Raw genomic sequence first — 5,925 nt, 5'->3', positions numbered from 1 at the left:
TCCGGGGCCCACTTGGTGTGTGTTTGGGCTGATCCTGAATGTTGCACGTGCAGAGGCCATTTGTGGAGTTGAACGCCAGTTTCTGTGCCAGTTTGGGCGTTCAACTCTGGTTTTGGATCCTTTTCTGGCGCTGGACGCCAGATTTGGGCAGAAGGCTGGCGTTGAACGCCAGTTTACGTCGTCAATTCTTGGCCAAAGTATAGACTATTATATATTGCTGGAAAGCCCTGGATGTCTACTTTCCAACACAATTGGAAGCGCGCCATTTCAAGTTCTGTAGCTCCAGAAAATCCACTTTGAGTGCAGGGAGGTCAGAATCCAACAGCATCAGCAGTCCTTTTTCAACCTCTGAATCTGATTTCTGCTCAAGTCCCTCAATTTTAGCCAGAAAATACCTGAAATCACAGAAAAACACACAAACTCATAGTAAAGTCCAGAAATGTGAATTTAACACAAAATCTATTAAAAACATCCCTAAAAGTAACTAGATCCTACTAAAAACATACTAAAAACAATGTCAAAAAGCGTATAAATTATCCGCTCATCACAACACCAAACTTAAATTGTTGCTTGTCCCCAAGCAACTGAAAATCAAATAGGATAAAAAGAATAGAATATACTACAAATTCCAAACTATCAATGAAACAGAGCTTCAATCATATGAGCGGGACTTATAGCTTTTTGCCTCTTAAATAGTTTTGGCATCTCACTTTATCCATTGAGGTTCAAAATGATTGGCATCTATAGGAACTCAGAGTTCAGATAGTGTTATTGATTCTCCTAGTTCAGTATGATGATTCTTGAACACAGCTTCCTTATGAGTCTTGGCCGTGGCCCTAAGCACTTTGTTTTCCAGTATTACCACCGGATACATAAATGCCACAGACACATAACTGGGTGAACCTTTTCAGATTGTGACTCAGCTTTGCTAAAGTCCCCAATTAGAGGTGTCCAGGGTTCTTAAGCACACTCTTTTTTTTTTTTTTTTTGCTTTGGACCTTGACTTTAACCGCTCAGTCTCAAGTTTTCACTTGACACCTACACGCCACAAGCACATGGATAGGGACAGCTTGGTTTAGCCGCTTAGACCAGGATTTTATTCCTTTAGGCCCTCCTATCCACTGATGCTCAAAGCCTTGGGATCATTTTTATTTGCCCTTGCCTTTTGGTTTTAAGGGTTATTGGCTTTTTCTGCTTGCTTTTTCTTTTTCTTTCTATTTTTTTTCGCCTATTTTTTTTTTCTGCAAGCTTTGTTCTTTGCTGCTTTTTCTTGCTTCAAGAATCATTTTTTTATGATTTTTCAGATTATCAAATAACATGTCTCCTAGTCATCATTCTTTCAAGAGCCAACATATTTAACATTCTTAAACAACAACTTCAAAAGACATATGCACTGTTCAAGCATACATTCAGAAAACAAGAAGCATTGTCACCACATCAATATAATTAAGCTAAGTTCAAGGATAAATTCGAAACTCATGTACTTCTTGTTCTTTTGAATTAAAACATTTTTCTTTTAAGAGAGGTGATGGATTCATAGGACATTCATATCTTTAAGACAAAGTTACTAACTACTAATGATCATGTAATGAAGACACAAACATAGATAAGCACATAACATAGAAAACGAAAAACAGAAGAAAGAAGAACAAGGAATGAATCCACCTTAGTGATGGTGGCGTTTCCTTCTTGAGGAACCAATGATGTCCTTGAGCTCTTCTATGTCTCTTCCTTGTCTTTGTTGCTCCTCCCTCATTGCTTTTTGATCTTCTCTTATTTCATGAAGCATGATGGAGTGCTCTTGATGTTCCACCCTTAGTTGTCCCATATTGGAACTCAATTCTTCTAGGGAGGTGTTGATGTGCTCCCAATAGTTTTGTGGAGGAAAGTGCATTTGAGGCATTTCCGGAATCTCATGGTGATGAGCTTCTTGCGCCTCTTGAGCTCCATGACTGGGCTCTCTTGCTTGCTCCATCTTTTTCTTAGTGATGGGCTTTTCCTCTTTAATGAAGATATCTCCCTCTATGTCAATCCCAGCTGAATTGCATAGGTGGCAAATGAGGTGAGGAAAGGCTAACCTTGCCATGGTGGAGGACTTGTCAGCCATCTTGTAGAGTTCTTGAGGTATAATCTCATGAACTTCCACCTCTTCTCCAATCATGATGCTATGGATCATGATGGCCCGGTCTATAGTAACTTCAGACCGGTTGCTAGTGGGAATGATTGAGCATTGAATAAACTCCAACCATCCTCTAGCTATAGGCTTGAGGTCCAATCTTCTTAGTTGAACCGGCTTGCCTTTGGAGTCAATCTTCCATTGAGCTCCTTCTACACATATGTCCATAAGGACTTGGTCCAACCTTTGATCAAAGTTGACTCTCCTTGTGTAGGGGCGTGCGTTCTCTTCCATGTATGGCAAGTTGAACGCCAACCTCACATTCTCCGAACTAAAATCTAAGTATTTCCCCCGAACCATTGTAACATAGTTCTTTGGATCCGGGTTCTTACTTTGATCATGGTTCTTGGTGATCCATGCATTGGCATAGAACTCTTGAACTATTAGGATGCCGACTTGTTGGATGGAATTTGTTAGAACTTCCCAACCTCTTCTTTGAATTTCATGTCGGATCTCCGGATACTCATTTCTTTTGAGTTTAAAAGGGACCTCAGGGATCACCTTCTTCTTGGCCACAACATCATAGAAGTGGTCTTGATGGGCTTTGGAGATGAATATTTCCATCTCCCATGACTCGGATGTGGAAGCTGTTGTCTTCCCTTTCCCTCTTCTAGAGGATTCTCCGGTCTTAGATGCCATCAATGGTAATGGAAAAACAAAAAAGCTATGCTTTTACCACACCAAACTTAGAATATTGCTCGCCCTCGAGCAATAAACAAAAGAATAGAAGAAGAAGAAGAAGAAATATGGAGAGGGAGAGGGAGATGTGGTTTCGGCCAAGAGGAGTGTAGAGGGGTGTGTTGTGTGAATTTGATGAAGAATGGAGGTCTTTATATAGGGAAGGGTGGGGGGGTTAAGTTTCGGCCATATGGGTGGGTTTGGGTGGGAAATTGGTTTTGAATTTTGAAGGTAGGTGGAGTTTATGAGGTAGGTTTATTGGGAAGAGTGGGTGGATGTGAGTGGTGAAGGTTTAGTGGGGAAGAGAGATTGAGGTGATTGGTGAGGGGTTTTTAGGGAAGAGTGTTTATGGGGTTGTGTGAAAGAGAGTGGTGAGAAGAAGTGAGTGGAGGTAGGTGGGGATCCTGTGGGGTGTGTGAAAGAGAGTGGTGAGAAGAAGTGAGTGGAGGTAGGTGGGGATCCTGTGGGGTCCACAGATCCTGAGTGGATCCTGTGGGGTCCACAGATCCTGAGGTGTTCAAGGATTTACATCCCTGCACCCATTAGGCATGTAAAAGTGCCTTTGTACCCAACTCTGGGCGTTCAGCGCCAGGTTGGTGGCCATTTTGGGCGTTCAACGCCCATTTGTGTGTCATTTCTGGCGTTGAACGCCAGAACCATGCCTGTTCTGGCGTTCAGCGCCCAGAAGCTACCCATTTTGGGCGTTCAGCGCCAGAACCATGCTCTGTTCTGGCGCTGAACGCCAGACAGATGCTCCTCCAGGGTGTGATTTTTCTTCTGCTGTTTTTTATTTCGTTTTCAATTTTTCTATTTATTTTGTGACTCCACATGATCATGAACCTAAGAAAACATGAAAAACAATAAAAATGAGAATTAGATAAACATTGGGTTGCCTCCCAACAAGCGCTTCTTTAATGTCAATAGCTTGACAGTGGGCTCTCATGGAGCCTCACAGATGTGCAGAGCTTTGTTGAGACTCTCCAACACCAAACTTAGAGTTTGGATATGGAAGTTCAACACCAAACTTAGAGTTTGGTTGTGGCCTCCCAACACCAAACTTAGAGTTTGACTGTGGGGGCTCTGGTTGACTCTGCTTTGAGAGAAGCTTTTCAAGCTTCCTCTCCATGGTTGCAGAGGGAGATCCTTGAGTTTTGAATACAAGGGAGTTCTCATTCCATTGAAGGACTATTTCACCTCTGTCAACATCAATCACAGCTCTTGCTGTGGCCAGGAAAGGTCTTCCTAGGATGATGGATTCATCCTCTTCCTTTCCAGTATCCAGGACTATGAAATCAGCAGGTATGTAAAGGCCCTCAACCTTTACTAATACATCTTCTACTTGTCCATAAGCCTGTCTTCTTGAGCTGTCTGCCATCTCTAGTGAGATTTTAGCAGCTTGCACCCCATAGATTCCCAGTTTCTCTATTACAGAGAGGGGCATGAGGTTTATTCCTGAACCAAGGTCACACAGAGCCTTAAAGATCATGGTGCCTATGGTACAGTGTATTATGAACTTTCCAGGATCCTGTCTCTTCTGAGGCAATGTCAGTTGATCCAGATCACTTAGTTCATTGATGAACAAGGGAGGTTCAACTTCCCAAGTATCAATGCCAAATAATTTGGCATTTAGCTTCATGATTGCACCAAGAAACTTGGCAGTTTGCTTTTCAGTAACATCCTCATTCTCTTCAGAAGAGGAATACTTATCAGAGCTCATGAAGGGCATAAGGAGGTTCAATGGAATCTCTATGGTCGCTAGATGAGCCTCAGAGTCCTTTGGTTCCTCAGAGGAAAGCTCCTTATTGACCACTGGACGTCCCAGGAGGTCTTCCTCCTTGGGATTCACGTCCTCTCCTCTCCTCACAGGTTCGGCCATGGCGCTTATGTCAATGGCCTTGCACTCTCCTTTTGGATTCTCTTCTGTATTGCTTGGGAGAGTACTAGGAGGGATTTCAGTGATCCTTTTACTCAGCTGGCCCACTTGTGCTTCCAGATTTCTAATGGAAGACCTTGTTTCATTCATGAAACTTACAGTGGCCTTAGATAGATCAGAGACTAGATTTGCTAAATTAGAAGCATTTTGTTCAGAGTTCTCTGTCTGTTGCTGAGTTGATGATGGAAAAGGTTTGCTATTGCTAAACCTGTTTCTTCCACCATTATTAAAGCCTTGTTGGGGCTTTTGATCCTTCCATGAGAAATTTGGATGATTTCTCCATGTTGAGTTATAGGTGTTTCCATAAGGTTCACCTAAGTAGTTCACCCCTGCTATTGCAGGGTTCTCAGGATCATAGGCTTCTTCTTCAGAAGATGCCTCTTGAGTACTGTTGGATGCAGCTTGCATTCCATGCAGACTCTGAGAAATCATATTGATTTGCTGAGTCAATATTTTGTTCTGAGCCAATATGGCATTCAGAGTATCAACTTCAAGAACTCCCTTCTTCATAGGCGTCCCATTACTCACAGGATTCCTTTCAGAAGTGTACATGAACTGGTTATTAGCAACCATGTCAATGAGTTCTTGAGCTTCTGCAGGCGTTTTCTTTAGGTGAATGGATCCACCTGCAGAAGTGTCCAGTGACATCTTTGATAGCTCAGATAAATCATCATAGAATATATCCAGGATGGTCCATTCTGAAAGCATGTCAGAAGGACACTTTTTGGTCAACTGTTTGTATCTTTCTCAAGCTTCATAGAGGGATTCACCTTCTTTCTGTCTGAAGGTTTGAACATCAGCTCTAAGCTTGCTCAGCTTTTGAGGAGGAAAGTACTTGGCTAAGAAAGCCGTGACCAGCTTATCCCAAGAGTTCAGGCTGTCTTTGGGTTGAGAATCCAACCATAATCTAGCTCTGTCTCTTACAGCAAAAGGGAAAAGCATGAGCCTGTAGACTTCAGGATCTACTCCATTAGTCTTAACAGTATCACATATCTGCAAGAATTCAGTCAAGAACTGAAAAGGATCTTCAGATGGAAGTCCATGAAACTTGCAGTTCTGCTGCATTAGAGAAACTAATTGAGGTTTCAGCTCAAAGTTGTTTGCTCCAATGGCAGGAATGGAGATGCTTCTTCCATGT

The 5,925-nt window shown here is 42.4% G+C and overlaps 1 non-coding gene across 1 annotated transcript; it reads left to right on the top strand.

Moving 5' to 3' along the window:
• Nucleotides 1-5,489: 5,489 nt before the first annotated feature.
• LOC148570712 (small nucleolar RNA R71) lies at nucleotides 5,490-5,597 on the top strand. The gene has a single exon (XR_015908589.1). It is a non-coding gene; the product is annotated as a small nucleolar RNA R71 (small nucleolar RNA).
• The last annotated feature ends 328 nt before the right edge of the window (nucleotides 5,598-5,925 follow it).

The sequence above is a fragment of the Arachis ipaensis genome, chromosome B3, assembly GCF_059453495.1.
Source record: "Arachis ipaensis isolate K30076 ecotype BB chromosome B3, ASM5945349v1, whole genome shotgun sequence".
Lineage (NCBI taxonomy): Eukaryota > Viridiplantae > Streptophyta > Magnoliopsida > Fabales > Fabaceae > Arachis > Arachis ipaensis.
The sequence above is the reverse complement of the archived record's forward strand: the minus strand, read 5'-3'. Positions and strand labels throughout refer to the sequence as shown.